General features: G+C 42.7%; 1 pseudogene; it reads right to left on the bottom strand.

The window, feature by feature from the left end:
- Positions 1–7,345: 7,345 nt before the first annotated feature.
- LOC111542719 lies at positions 7,346–13,330 on the bottom strand (annotated as a pseudogene).
- Positions 13,331–15,798: the final 2,468 nt, after the last annotated feature.

Genomic DNA, 15,798 nt, shown 5'->3' with positions numbered 1-15,798 from the left:
AGAAAGAAAGAAAGAAAGAAAGAAAGAAAGAAAGAAAGAAAGAAAGAAAGAAAGAAAGAAAGAAAGAAAGAAAGAAAATAAGCCAAATTCACTCAAAAGAAATAAAAACAAGATGACAAGTCAATGGCACTGAAAACAGAAAATCAACAGAACTCAATAGAACAATAGTTATTTCTTCATAAAGATCAACAAAATTGGTAGCTATCAAGCCAGGCTAACAAACAAAAAAAGAAATCACACAAATTACTGTAAGGTGAGTACAAAAGTAACGGCAGTTTTTGCATTCTTGGAATTTGCTGTTTGATACTGGAATACCCTCTTAAATAAATGTGGTTATGTTATTCATCCTTTTAATGGGCACTTCTTGCTTTTTTTTTTTTTTTGCTAATGACTTGTTATTTATTTTAAACTATGGAAATGATGTCAGACAAAAAGCAAATTCAAGCAACTTTCTTATTCGAGTTCAAAATGGGTCCTAAAGCAGGGGAGACAACTCACAACATCAACGCATTAGGCCCAGGAACTGCTAATTAATGCACAGTGCAGTGGTTCAAGAAGTTTTGCAAAGGAAGCAAGAGCCTTGAAGATGAGGAGCATAGTGGGCAGCCACCGGAAGTTGATAACGACCAATTGAGAGCAACCAATGAATTCGATCCTCTTACAGCTACACGAGAAGTTGGCAAAGAACTGAATGTTGACCATTTTATGGTCATCCGGCATTTGAAGCCAATTGGAAAGTTGAAAAAGCTTGATAACTGGGTGCCTCATGAGCTGACCAAATATTTTAAAAATCATGCTTTTGAAGTATCATCTTCTCTTATTCTATGAAACAACAATGAACCATTTCTTGATCAGATTGTGACATGCCATGAAAAGTGGATTTCATACAAGAGCCAGCTCAGTGGTTGGACTGAGAAGCTCCAAACCACTTCCCAAAGTCAAACTTGCACCAAAAAAAGTCATGGTCACTATTTGGTGGTCAGCTGCCGGTCTTCTGATCCACTACAGTTTTTGAATCCTGGTAAAATCATTACATCTGAGAAGTATGCCAAGCTAATCAATGAGATGCACGGAAAACTGCAGCACCTGGAGCCAGCACTGGTCAACAGAAAGGGCCCAGTTCTCCACAACGCCCGACCACATGTCATACAACCAGGGCTTCAAAAGTTGAATAAACTGGGCTATGAAGTTTTGCCTCATCTGCCATATTCATCTGACCTCTCACCAACCACCTACCACTTCTTTAAGCATCTTGACAACTTTTTACAGGGAAAACACTTACACAACCAGCAGGATGCAGAAAATGCTTTCCAAGAGTTCATCGAACCCTGAAAGCATGGAATAAACAAGTTTATTTCTCATTGGCAAAAATGAGTTCATTGTAATGGTTTCTTTTCTTTTTTTTTTTTTTTTAGACAGAGTCTCACTCTGTCGCCCAGGCCAGAGTGCAAAGGTGCAATCTCGGCTCACTGCAACCCCTGCCTCCTGGGTTCAAGAGATTCTCCTGCCTCAGCCTCTTGAGTAGCTGGGATTACAGGCACATGCCACCATGCCCGGCAAATTTTTGTATTTTTAGTAGAGACGGGATTTCGCCATGTTGGTCAGGCTGGTCTCAAACTCCTGACCTCCTGATCTGCCTGCCTCAGCCTCCCAAAGTGCTGGGATTACAGGTGTGAGCCACTGCACCCAGCCCATTGTAATGGGTTTTATTTTGATTAATAAAGATGTGTTGCAGCCTAGTTATAAAAATTTAAAATTCATGGTCCAAAACCACAATTACTTTTGCACCAACCTAATCATATAAGAATTAAAATAGGCCTTTATATTAGAGTCCATGGATGATAAAATAATACAGAATATTACAATCTCCATAACCCACAAACTTGGTAACTTAGACCAACTGGATGAATTAAAAGACACAATCGATTAATACTAAAACACAGGAGAAACAGGTAATCTAAATATATTTATATCTATTAATAAAATGGAATCAATACCTAATAACCTTACAGAAAACTTATATATTCCAAAAATCTGACATTCTGTCATGTTATTCTAACTGGTGGGATTCAGGGATTTCCATTTTGATAAGAACATAGGTGAGTCGCACACACTTAATTTTAGTGCTCATTGGTCAGGAAACCTATGTCCACTATAGGATACTGCAGAACGATGCGTTATGGAGAATTTAGGCAAGATAATATGATTTTCAGAGTTAAAGGAAGACAACCTGTTTTATGTAGTAATTCCTAATAATATCATAAGGGATACCATATTTAAACTTTGGGGTATCCCCAGGTATAATTCTTATTGGAGACACATGTGAATTTCAGATATGGAGGCTTCCCAACTTTGGTGGCTTTCAACAAATGTGGAAGTTAATTCACAACCTATTTTGTGGAGGCATAAAATTCAATGAGCATTCATTGAACCTCTTATTGTAAATATTATTTTTGTAAACTTTGCATTTCCAATTAGGTGAAATTTTAAACCTGTTTCTGTTCTTATCCACTCTTTCCCCCCCGCCGCCACCCTGAGACAGAGTCTTGCCCTGTCACCCAGGCTGGAGTGCAGTGGCATGGTCTCCACTCACTGCAACCTCCACCTCCCAGGTTCAAGCAATTCTCCTGCCTCAGCCTCCCAAGTAGCTGGGATTACAGGTGCCCGCCACCACACCTGGCTAATTTTTGTATTTTTAGTAGAGATGTGGTTTCCCCATATTGGTCAGGCTGGTCTTGAACCCCTGACCTTGTGATCTGCCCACCTCGGCCTCCCAACGTGCTCGGATTATAGGCCTGCGCCACTGTGCCCAGCCTCTCCACTCTTTTTAGGTGGAGGGGAGTAAGGGTTGCTTTAAGTTAGGAGGGACTCCCATGTACCCAACCCATTTGTATAAATTTCTTCCTTCAGAGTTCTTCAAATCAGCATCACCATTGTTAAAGGCCTCCCACATGGTAATAACTGTGCTACAGGGTTTTACAAACATGAAGTTTATGTTTGGCTGAATTAACCTCCTTGCTGTGGCACAAGGGAGCCATAGGTGTTTTCACCAATTATGAAGCGGGTTCACTGTGCAATGGCTACCAACTTTTCTGAGTACAATGAGACCAAACACATTCATACATAAATTCCATGAAGTGAATGTATTACTTACAAATAGCAAACAAAAGACAACAGAAGTCTAGGATTCAATATGAACCGCTACCACAAGATCAGGAAGGCTACCCAGAGCAGATGGATGGAGTTTTGACTGTAAATGCTTCACTTGCACTACAACTGAAGGACCCCAGAAAGCAGCCCACCTTGGGTTTTCTCCCGGGATGTGGTTTGCTAGACACAAGCATTAAAGGCCATTCTGTTTTGAGCAGAGACTATAACAGAACCTGGGCTGTTCTGACCAATGTCACCTGATTATCAGGATATTGCACTCCCAGCATATCATACAGTTATCTTGAGAACTACCAGTAAGACAGGGAGGAAAATGGCCCTGCACCCTTAAAACTGAAGGATCAGGATATTTGTTGTGACAGAGGCACACACAGTAGCAACAGAGTGTTCTTGTGAGCCATCTACTAGTTCTCTTGACCGGAGCATGGCACCTGACTGCTTTTCTCTTTCCTTTCAATGGAAACTGTTTCAGAACATTTTGAATATTTTGAGTTTCTACATCTATAGAGTTGCAGCACATGATCACTGGCAGTGTAGACTCTCTGCGTGGTTAAAGGAAAGAGTTCAGGAGCCCATCAACCCACATTGTAGGAGACCACCTAATCCTCCAGAGAATGCCACTCCATCTTCCTCGGGTTAGTTCCACATGCAGTAAGGCCATTATGTCTAAGGCCATCAAGACTTGCAGTCCGAAGATTAGACTTTTGACATGCTGATAAGCAGCAGTGATAAGAAAAGCCCACACACTGGCTAGGAATTTTTCAATGAAAGTAGCTGAGATGCTTCTTCATATGCTTCAGTAGGGGCTAATATCAAACTCTCTCTTCCCATTTTCTTTACTCATCAGTGCCTGAACCATGAGGCACCATAGATGTACACCTCATCAGGAGGGTGTATGGGACAGCAGCAAGGGGAGCAGCAGCACAAGAAACAAACAAGGCCACTACTTCTGCCTACGTAATAACTATTGTCTTGGAGTGACAATAATTAATAATGTTCACATGGCTGCCCTAAGCATACAGAGATGGTGACCAGAGTAGATGCAGGGACTACAGAGATACAGTCTGATTCTTGCTAATTAGGACTTAAGTGTTGGCTTATGCGCTATGCTTTTGTGCATTAATAAGCCAGGGCCTCAAAACTGCCTGCTAAGCACAGGCCAAATGTCATGCTGGGGTGCAATTAAATATTCATGTCTAGGAGATGACAGCATTTTAGTGTGAGAGAAGATGACAACACCTGAAGACCACAAAGCACTGTGCAGACCAAAGGGAAGGCCCATTGTCAGCTCACAGTTCTGACCCAGGTGACTGCTGATGTGTTATGGAACTGTCAGCCGACAGCAGGTAGGTCAAGTTGAGCAGGTGTCCTGCATGAGGGCTGGTCCATTCCATTTGTGTTGCCAATTGCTTCAATAGCATCTCATGCACCCCACTGGTGAGGAAGGAATTAGCACCCTACTTTTACTGGCACCGTTAAACGCATAACATCTATTACTAAACAGATAAGCCAGACATCAGTTATAATTATAGGAGGATGGTGTAAGCTCCCACAGGCCCAAACAGGGATTAACTTCGGAGCAGAGAGTGGTATAGCATTAAAAAAGTGAGGATGCTCTTTTTTTTTTGAGACAGAATCTCGCTCTATCACCCTTGCTGGAGTGCAGTGGTGTGATCTCGGCTCACTGCAAGCTCTGTCTTCCAGGTTCATGCCATTGTCCTGCCTCAGCCTCCCTAGAAGCTGGGACTACAGGCCCCCACCACCACGCCTGGCAAATTTTTCTGTATTTTTAGTAGAGACGGGGTTTCACCTTGTTAGCCAGGATGGTCTCGATCTTCTGACCTCATGATCCGCCCGCCTCGGCCTCCCTAAGTGCTGGGATTACAGGTGTGAGCCACCACACCCAGCCAAGGATGTTCCTTTGTTCCTACAGGAGTATGTGATTGGGTTGCCTGTTGGCTGGTAGGGAACTGAATCATGTGACACTGACTGGTAAGACTGCAATACTGTAAAACACAATATGTAAACTATAATACCGTAATGGTGTAATACTATCTACTACAATACCAAAGGCATCGATGAAAAGCCCAACACTATCATATGTGACTGACACACTGAATGCTTCCTCCCTCAGATTGGTTACAACATATTGTCCTATCACAGTTCTCTCTCCTTCATTCAAAGTGAATGATCCAAATAACAGACAGAAATAATAAAGAATAAAGGGCAACAAAGGCAAAGAACTCATGAGATGATACTCTATGGTAAACTTCATGTACTTAGGAATTAATACCAACTCATTATTAGCAAAAAATAAACATCTTTACATCAAGAGTAGTTTTTCCTTTAATAAAAAAAAAGGTGGAATGTGTATAATGGACAAGGGAAAATCAAAATTTGCCAAATGAGGCTAGTAAGATAATCCCAACAATTCACAATCATTATTCACTGGTCCATTAATCACAGGACAATACATACAAATGAAACTTACCTGGCCGGGCGTGGTGGCTCATGCCTGTAATCCCAGCACTTTGGGAGGCCAAGGCGGGGAAATCATGAGGTCAGGAGTTCAAGACCAGCCTAGCCAACATGGTGAAACCCTGTCTCTACTAAAAATTCAAAGAATTAGTTGGAAGTAGTGGCAGGCGCCTGTAGTCCCAGCTACTCGGGAGGCTGAGGCAGGAGAATCGCTTAAACCCAGGAGGCGGAGGTTGCAGTGAGCCGAGATCACACCACTGCACTCCAGCCTGGGCAACAGAGTGAGACTCCATCTCAAAAAAAAAAAAAAAAAAAAAAAGAAATAAAAAAATTAAACTTACCTACATATTAGAAAAACATCAAAATTCAACCATGAATCCAGCACATTATCAAATGAATAGACAAAAATTCTACCAACAAACTTAAGAAAATATCATTATCTATGAAATTCAAGTACTACTGCTTAAAGAGCATTTACAGAACTCTCACCTCAAGGTTTCCCTGCAAAACAAGGTGAAATGCATACTCAACTCTTTAAGAATGAGCCACTGATAAAAACAACATACTTGTAACTTGTGTAACATTTCATACATTTTTTTTTTCAAGTACCGCACGATAATTAATTTGTGTCAGGCTTTCCAAATTAGAAAAGTTTCACTTATAGAACTTCTTTCCAGTGGGAGTTTTCACATGACTTTTCAAGTAAATGTTAAAACTGAAAATATTCTTGCAGTTTCTAAACTATTAGAGTTTTAATCCTGTGTACGTTCTTGTATTTACGAGGTCCAGCCAGGTACAGTGTGCATTTTCATATGTCCTTGAGTGGCTGTGAGAGAAATGAAACATTCCCACATTCTGGACATTCATAGGGTTTTTCTTAGGAATGAGCTGATGTCTTCAAATGGAACTAACACAACCGAAGGCCTTACCACAAATTTAAATTCAAAAGGCTTTTCTCCACTCTGAGTCCTCCCAAATCTTCAAAAACAGGAAAATCTGAAGGCTTGACCACATTTCCTACATTCTTAAGGTTTCTCTGCAGTGTGAGCTCTTTCATGGTTATGAGGGAATGGAAAGAGTAAATGTTTTACCACATTTCTTACATTCAAGGGGCTTTATTATTATTATTATTATTATTATTTGAGACGGGAGTCTCACTCTCTCGCCAGGCTGGAGTGCAGTGGCACAACCTCAGCTCACTGCAAACTCCGCCTCCTGGGTTCAAGTGATTCTCCTGCCTCAGTCTCCTGAGTAGCTGGGATTACAAGCATATGCTACCACACCCAGATAATTTTTTTAGTAGAGAGGAGGTTTCACCATGTTGGCCAGGATGGTCTCGATCTCCTGACCTCATGATCCGCATGCACAGGGCTTCCCCCCCAATCCCCCTGTGGCTTTTTATGTCTTGAAAACGAACTAAGACAACTGAAAAGTGCCACCATGCCCAGCTATTCTTTTTTTTTTTTTTTTTGAGACAGAGTCTCGCTCTGTTGCCCAGGCTGGAGTGCAGTGGTGAGATCTCAGCTCACTGCAAGCTCCGCCTCCCGGGTTCACGCCATTCTCCTGCCTCAGCCTCCTGAGTAGCTGGCATGAGCCACCACACCCGGCATTATTTTATTTTTTGTAGAGACAGGGTTTCACCATGTTTCCCAGGTTGTTTCACATTGTTTTAATCCAGGCTGGTTATGAATTCCTGGGTTCAAGCAATACACACACCTTGGCCTCCCAAAGTCCTGGGATTATAGGCTGAGTAACTGCACCCAGCCTCTATATCATGACTTCTTTCATGGTAAGGTGACTGGAACGAGTGTAAGCTTTACCGCGTCTCTTACATTCATAAGGTTTTTCTCCCGTATGAATTCTTTCATGGAGGTGAAGGGAACTGGGGTGACTGAAGGCTTGGTCACATTATTTACATTCATAGGGTTTCTCTCCAGTATGAGTACTTCTATGGTTACAAAGGGAACTCAAACGACTAAAGGCTTTGCCACATTGTTTACATTCATAGGGTCTCTCTCCAGTATGAATGCTTCCATGGTAATGAAGGGAAGTGGAACAGCTGAAGGCTTTATCACATTTGGTACATTTATAGGGTCTTTCCCAAGTGTGAGTCCTCTCATGCGTCTTAAAAGAACAAGAAAATCCGAATGTTTTCCCACATTCCTTACATTCGTAGGGTTCCTCTCCAGTGTGAGTTCGTTCATGTATTAGACAAGAACCGGAAACAGTGAACACTTTACCACATTGTTTACATTTATAGGGTTTTTCTCCTATGTGAGTTCTCTGATGTCTTTCAACTGAATTGAGAAAATAAAAAGCTTTCCCACATATCGTACTTTTATAAGCTGGATTTCCACTGTGCATTATCATGTGTCTTCTAACACCTGGAACAAAAACGAAGAATTTCCCACACTGTTCACATTTATATTGCTTCTCTCCATGTGGTTTGTATCCTGAGTGAGCTAGAATGTGCCTATTAAGGAGGGAATGATGTACAAAGACTTTTCCACAAATACTGCATTCACATTGTTTTAATCCAGTAGAAATGTTTTCATTCAGATCAAGATTTGGAATTTGGCTGACAACTTGTCCATACTGACTACCTTCTTTGCTTTCACAGTCTCTGTACCATATGATTTCTGTAAAAAAAATGACAAGCACATTATTATTGGTTGGTTTAATAACTTTCTACTTATTAATAGGTCTTGGACTTACACTGCTACCAATACCAGGGAAAATGCATTTTTGTTTTGTTTTGTTTTGTTTTGCCATGACTGAATTATTTGAAAGTAAATGGGTTAATACTGAAAACACAGATACCACCTGCATGGCTATGACCAAAATAGTAACATTCATATACACAATTTTGTAGTACTATTTTCAAGTAAACTGTTTTCCAAACACTGACTGCTACACCAAAGTACGTTACATTTTGGGTGAAATTTTTCTAAAAAGAAATAAATTTCAAGTGACTCTTACTTGTTTTGATTGCTTGTTTTTAAGTTCATGACATGCTAAGATTCCTTCAGAGGACTTTATTTCCTCTTCTCAGTGCAAATTATCTTACATCTTTCCCAGGTTTTTCAAAGTGATCTTCAATATTCTGGTCTTTCCATTTGTTTCCTAAAATGCAGACCCACAAAATTATCATGAATTATTACAAACTATAGAAACATTACTAGATTTAATGTTCATTGTACACAGTGCCCATGCATGATTTATTCACCAAATCATTCCCTTGCCACATTCCAAATCACAAAGAGCACTGATGATAGGGAAATACTTCTGTAATTAAGTGAAATGTGTTGTCATTCTTACCTACAGAAGCCAGGTTCCTGCAGGTTTCCTGCATCACTTCTCTGTAGAGATTCTTCTGAGAAGAATCTAGCAAAACCCATTCCTTGTGGGTAAAGTTCACAGCCACATCCTCAAAAGCCACGGAGTTCTAGAACATTCCACACATGTGGATAGAAGGATGGGTGAGACTGACAGCACTGGGAATCTATACTCAATTCATAAGCTGTTTACATGATTCTAAAATTTCCAAGCATTTATTCTATGACTTGATTGTCACAACTCTTACTCTGTTCACACATACTCCCTCCCACACAGCAGTACTAATGCTACAATTGAACTATTCAAAAAGGCAACAGCAAAGTAGAAACACCCATCTCATTAGAGAATCCAGGGAGTAAGATGTGCTGCTAGGAGTTACCTTTTAACTTCACTTTGTACATTTCTAGTATCTGTCATAATAAAGTCCTATCTGATGTGCATAAGTCAGTTAATATTATCAGTCCCAAGACTACTTATTCTTAAAAATGCCTGCTCGCAAAGTTCAATCTTTGTTTGTATTAGTAACTTACATTTTGAAAGGGATTCCACCAACCTAAGTAATAAGAATTACTCATTGAATCTAATGTTTTGTGTCACTGCAGTGGTGCTTAGGGAACCAGACACCAACACACAGTCTGAACACTAAGTGTTCAATGAGTTTCCTTGGTAGATAATATTTTACATGTGCTGTCACTTGTTAACTGGGGAAGTGAGCCCATTCCATGTGATTACACCAAGAGACAGTAGGCTTATTAAACGTAATTGAGTAGTAAATAAAACCAATAATTGATATTTAACAATACTAATACAACAATTTTTAAAATTTCTATTGCACAATGTCAAGGCAGAAAGGAGTAAGAGGAAATATGACACGTTTTTTAAAATGACATTAATGTCACCACTTCCAGATGCTATTCCTATGAAATCATATAAATTCCCAAATCAGGTTTTTTTAGGCAAGAAAAACTACTTTTCCATATGTAGTAAAAATGACAAATGTCTAATGATTTTTAGTCATCTAAGAAAAGAGTGATGGCTTGTCTAACATACTTCTAAGATTTTCAAACGAAAATATTCAGGACAGCACAGTATTAGCAGAGAGATGAGCAAGCAGACCAAGGGAAAAAAAAGTCTTAATGACCCAGCATATATATGGAAAGTTGATGAATGATAGAGTAGGCACTGTAGAATAGAAAAAGAAATCACATGCACTTTAAAATATGAGGCAAACCAGGCTGGCATCTACTTGGGAAAATGCACTGCATTCTTCTCTATTCCATGAACCATAATCAACTTATTATATATTCAAATATGAAAGATAAAACCAGAACACTTTCAGAAGTCACAGGAAAATTTTTTTTTTAACGAAAGATTAGGCAGAATTTTTTTTATGTAAGAAAAAAGTGATAAAGGAACAGACAAACTCAAACATGTTAAAATTTAGGGAATAAAAAGAAAATAGAGTGGGCCGGGCGTGGTGGCTCACGTCTGTAATCCCAGCACCTTGGAAGGCTGAGGTGGGCGATCACCTAAGGTCAGGAGGTTGAGACCAGCCTGGCCAACATGGCAAAACCCCGTCTTTTTTGTTTGTTTGTTTGTTTGTTTGTTTGTTTTTTGAGACGGAGTCTTGCATTGTCGCTTGGGCTGGAGTGCAGTGGCAAGATCTTGGCTCACTGCAACCTCCACCTCCCAGGTTCAAGCAATTCTCTTGCCTCAGCCTCCTGAGCAGCTGGGATTACAGGTGCCTGCCACCATGCTCAGCTAAATTTTTTGTATTTTTAGTAGAGACAGGGTTTCACCATGTTGGCCAGGCCGCTCTAGAACTCCTGACCTTGTGATCCGCCCACCTTGGCCTCTCAAAGTGCTGGGATTACAGGCATGAGCCATCATGCCAGGCCTAAAACCCCGTGTTTACTAAAAATACAAAAATTAGCTGGGTGTCGTGGTGGGTGCCTATAATCCCAGTTACTCGGGAGGCTGACAACAGGAGAATCACTTGAACCCGGGAGGCGGAGGTTGCAGTAAGCAGAGATGGCGCCACTGCACTCCAGCCAGGCTATAGAGCAAGACAGTGTCTCCAAAAAAAACAAAAAACAACAACAAAAAAACCCTCAGATATCCAGATAAGAGGATACAGATGGGTCCACTGTCATAAATTCTTCACCATGCTACAAGAGGGGAACTGACATTTTGGTGAATCTTTGTAACTCATCAATTTATCTATCACACTTCTATTTCACCAGTAGCATTTACAAAGCTAAGTCCTACAGTTCCATTTGAAATTACCCTTAAAAAGAACAGATCTTTAAAACTTACTACACTCACTCTGGGGAAGAAATAAATACGAATTTTTAGCAAATAAAATACATCAGTTTACCTTGCCTCTTTGGAAATAGTATTTTTATCTTTCAAGCTGTACTGACGAAATGTATCTTACAGTCAATGAAACACTGAGACTCAAGCGGACAAGCCTTTTCAAGGTAACAAACTCAGGGAGAGGCAGTGCTGACTCCAATACAGACCTTTCTAAGTGTCACGGCAGGCCATTCTATCCCTTGGGACACCCATCCTGTTCAGTAAAGTACTCAGTGACCACCTTGGAGGCACTGACACTGCTCTTTGTCCTCCTATGTGCCTTAAGTGCATTTTAATATTCAGGTTCTTGCACATCCTCTCTGGGGTGGGTTTTCCTTTGGGACAGTCTTTCTCTCTTCATAAGTCTGAGACAATCTAGAGAGCAGAAATCATTTCTGCCTTTTCCTCTCAATATCAGCATCCAATTGGCAGACCATCAATGTGTCTCCAAGGAATAAAAACTCAGGCTGGAGAAACAATTTTAATGACCTAACTTTAATGACATTACATTGTATTGTCCATTAATTTTAATGTCCTAAAATTTTAATGACCCTAAGGGGTCACCATTTTAGATGAAACTATACCAGGAGATTCCTCTAAGGCCAAGAGCATCCAGCTGCTCTGCTGAGAGACTCTACCCCCTACCTCAGGCTGCCCTTGGGTATGAGATGACTCCAGGGCTGATACTCACTAGACCCTCCAATAGACATGGCCACTGTGGGTATCCTGGGTCATCCCCAGACAGTTCTAAAACGCCAAGACTAGGAAAAGACAGGAGGGTGGCTGAGGACACAACACCCTGTAAAGTTTTCACGAGGGGACCTCAACCTAAAGACATTTTGGTAATATGTACACTTAGGAAAGATGAAAACAAGAGAGGCACAAAGACTTTTTTTACAGTAGAGTGTCAGATGATTTATTCTCCGCTTTCCTCTCATGTAAAATGTTTGGAAACAGAAAAATATTTTGGCCAAGGTGGCTCACGCCTGTAATCCCAGCACTTTAGGAGGCCAAGGCGGGCGATCACTTAAGGTCAGGAGTTCGAAACCAACCTAGCCAACATGGCGAAACCCTGTCTTTACTAAATATACAAAAATTAGCTGGACGTGGTGGCGGGCGCCTATAAGCCCAGCCACTTGGGAGGCTGAGGCAGGAGAATCGCTTGAACCCGGGAGTCAGAGGTTGCAGTGAGCTGAGACTGCACCATTGCACTCCAGCCTGGCGACAGGGCGAGACTCGGTCTCAAAAAAAATATATATATATATATACACACACACACACACACACACACACGTATGGTTTGCTTCCTCATTATCAAAGCCTCTCATTTACGCCCCTCCTGTGGACCCCAAACCACAAACCATGACTGCGGTACCCGGTTTATGAATCGCCATTTGCTCAAACACGCCGTTTAACGTTTTAACAAAGCCTCAGGTTAATATTAGGGGGAGAAAGGTGAGACTGGAAGCTCCATGAACCACAGCTTCTCCCACGCTAGAACCACGCACACCGAGTCGGGGATCTCCCGGATCACCCTCCCCTAGCCACCGCACTACCTGGGTGGGGGAGGCGCGGGATTCCCGAGAGGGCCCCGGTCGGCAGAAGTGGCGCCCACAGGTACAGACAGGACGCAGGGGTCCCGCTGTCCGCCCCGCCTGGCCCTGCACAGAAGGGGACTGAGGCCCGGCTGCGCCGCCGCGGCTCTGTCCGCAGGTTCCGCAGCCCATGGCTGGTTCCAGCAGGTTTCAACCAGCCTTCTTCCCCACTTCGGGAAGCCAGGCGCAGTCCACTCACCATTCCTCGGCTTCCCGGGTGTCCTGGCGTCAGCTAGGGATGTCCCGATACCCGCAGGTCACAGGGTGGCAGAGGCTGCTGCAGAGCCACCTGGGCCTCCCAGAGCCAAGAAATAGCAGCGGAGACTAACAGAAAAAGGTTCCTGTGGCGAAGGCGAGACAAAGCGCCCGCCAGCCAGATCCCGGAAGCCGCCCTCTCCTTTCCGGCGGGGCGCCTGATTGAACGGTCCCCACCCCAGCGCCCCTGATTGTATGGGGCTTCAGGCCCCGCCCCCTCAGGCCCTGAGTGACAGAAGATTGCGATCTCACCTGAGGCTGGATGAGGCCAGAATGACTGCTTTGGCCTAGCGGTTTGCAGTGGGTGCGTCCTTCCTGCGCTGGGATCTGACCATGCAAGGAGGACATTCGCATTTAACCTTGTATACAAGGTTATAGCTATTTGTGCATAATATATATATATAATTGCAAGCAATATAATGACAATTCTGTAACTGCCCAGTGGGTTCACCTTGCCCGCTACCTAGACAGAGCCGATTTCTCAAGACGGGGGAATAGCATAGAGAAAGAGTAATTCACGCAGTCGGCTGTGCGGGAGACTGGAGTATTTTATTTTATTTTATTTTATTTTTTATTTTATTTTTCTGAAACAGAGTCTTGCTCTGTCGCCCAGGCTGGAGTGCAGCCTCGGAGTTTTATGATTATTCAAATCAGTCTCCCTGAGCATTTGGGGATAAGAGTATTTAGAAAGTTTATTTTGCCAAGGTTGGGGATGCTTGTGCATGACACAGCCCCAGGATGTCCTTGATGACAGTTGCCCAAGGTGGTCAGAGCACAACTTGGTTTTCTTGGCGATAAATTCTCCGTGCGGCAAAGTGAAACCAGCACTCAAGCGAAAGTTTTCTCAATCTCAAGAGCACACGGAACAAAGGAAAGCAGGGGTTTTTATTCCTAACACAATCCCTACCTCTGGCATGGTCTGGGACCATACCTCAAGATCTAAACTGACCCGGTTGGCTATTTGTGAATATTTTCCCAAATAAGGAAGGGGGAAGGGGAATGTGAGTTACAACGGTGGGACGTGTGGTTTCGAAGGGAGAAATGGGTGCAGAGCAGGTAACCAAGGGAACAGATGTGAGTTATTAATTAGAACTGACGGGAAGGTTGTTTACAGTAACTAAGGGCAAGGAGGCACGGAGAACAAGAAATTCGAGTTCCAGAACAAACAACAAGAACATTAACATGCCAAACCTTGGAAGAGAAACTGACTGTATCTGACAGTTTTATACATTTTAGGGAGACAGGAGACACCAATCAACATACGTAAGATAAACACTGGTTTGATCCGGTACAACCTGAAGCAAAAGCGGGTCAACTGGAAGCCAGGAGGGGGCTTCCAGGTCACAGGTAGGTGAGAGACTAATGGTTGCATTCTTCTGAGTTTCTGATGAACCTTTCCAAAGGAGGCAATAAAATATGCATTCTTCTCAGTGAGCAGGGGATGACTTTGAATAGAATGGGAGGCAGGTTTGCCCTAAGAAGTTCCCAGATTGACTTTTCCCTTTATCTTAGTGATTTGGGGGCCCCAAAATATTTTCCTTTCCAATGTCCCCCTTTTGTTTTAAAAATATTTTGGAGAAAGCATTTTAGAAGACAATCAGTCTCTGGTGACAGGTTTTGGCTGATTTCTCATGGAGTAGCTGGGATTACAGGCACGCGACACCACACCTGGCTAATTTTTTTTTTTTTTTCTGGTAGAAACGGGGGTCTCCCTCGGTTGCCCAGGCTGGTCTCTGGTGCCCAACACAGGGCTCCCCGTAATCTCTACAAATAATCCAGTGAAGGAACACCAGAGCATGGAAAGCGGAGGACGACCGACAAAGGACTCCCGAGTAGGTTTTCACTTCAAGCTCTAGGATAAGTAGGGCGCTCAGAGAATTCCAGGGAAACCTCGGGAAAATATGGGTCAGGCTGAGAGTAAGTTCGTTAATTACTTAAGCTTTGTGCTGCAGTTACTGCCCCGCGGAGGGATAATTGAGAGTACCCAAAATCTCACATCTTTGTTCCATCTGGTAGACAAGTGCTCTCCTTGGTTCCCGGAATATGGAACCATGAATGGAAAAGATTGGGACAAGGTCGGATCAGACTTAAAACCAGCACAAGAGGGCCACGATATTCCCGTCTCTGCTTGGTCTGTGTGGTCGGCAATTAAAACAGCACTGGAGCCCTTCCACACTGAGGAGGAGAAGGAGGAGTTTCAGGATGACATAGGAAAGTTGAATAATCAGGAGTCTAATTATCAGCAAAGTGAACCATGACAGTCTAGTTTAAAAAAGGGCGAGACACGGGAAGGTATGTATGCTAATGTCCAAAAATTTATAAAAGAAACGGTGCCACCTACTGCACCTTTGGGGGAAGGTCTGGAACGGCCACCCCCAGGCCAGCCTTAGGAATTTTTGGAATGGGAGCCTGAGACACGCCTTGCAGCTCCCATTGTTGCAGGCCCGGCCAGTAACTATGGCGAAGGGAAGCTTCAGGCTTGTCCAACAGCCAGTTACCATGAGGGAATGATCCAGGCTTGCCCACCTGTTAATTATGGTAGAGGAATGCTGCCAGTTGGTCCAAATACAAATTAGGGCACTGGGACAATCCAGGCATCTATTCGCCAGGC

This window comes from Piliocolobus tephrosceles, chromosome 4 (genome assembly GCF_002776525.5).
Source record: "Piliocolobus tephrosceles isolate RC106 chromosome 4, ASM277652v3, whole genome shotgun sequence".
In the NCBI taxonomy this organism is placed as follows: Eukaryota; Metazoa; Chordata; class Mammalia; order Primates; family Cercopithecidae; genus Piliocolobus; species Piliocolobus tephrosceles.
Note: the sequence above shows the minus strand (reverse complement) of the source record. Positions and strands in the feature narration are given on the sequence as shown.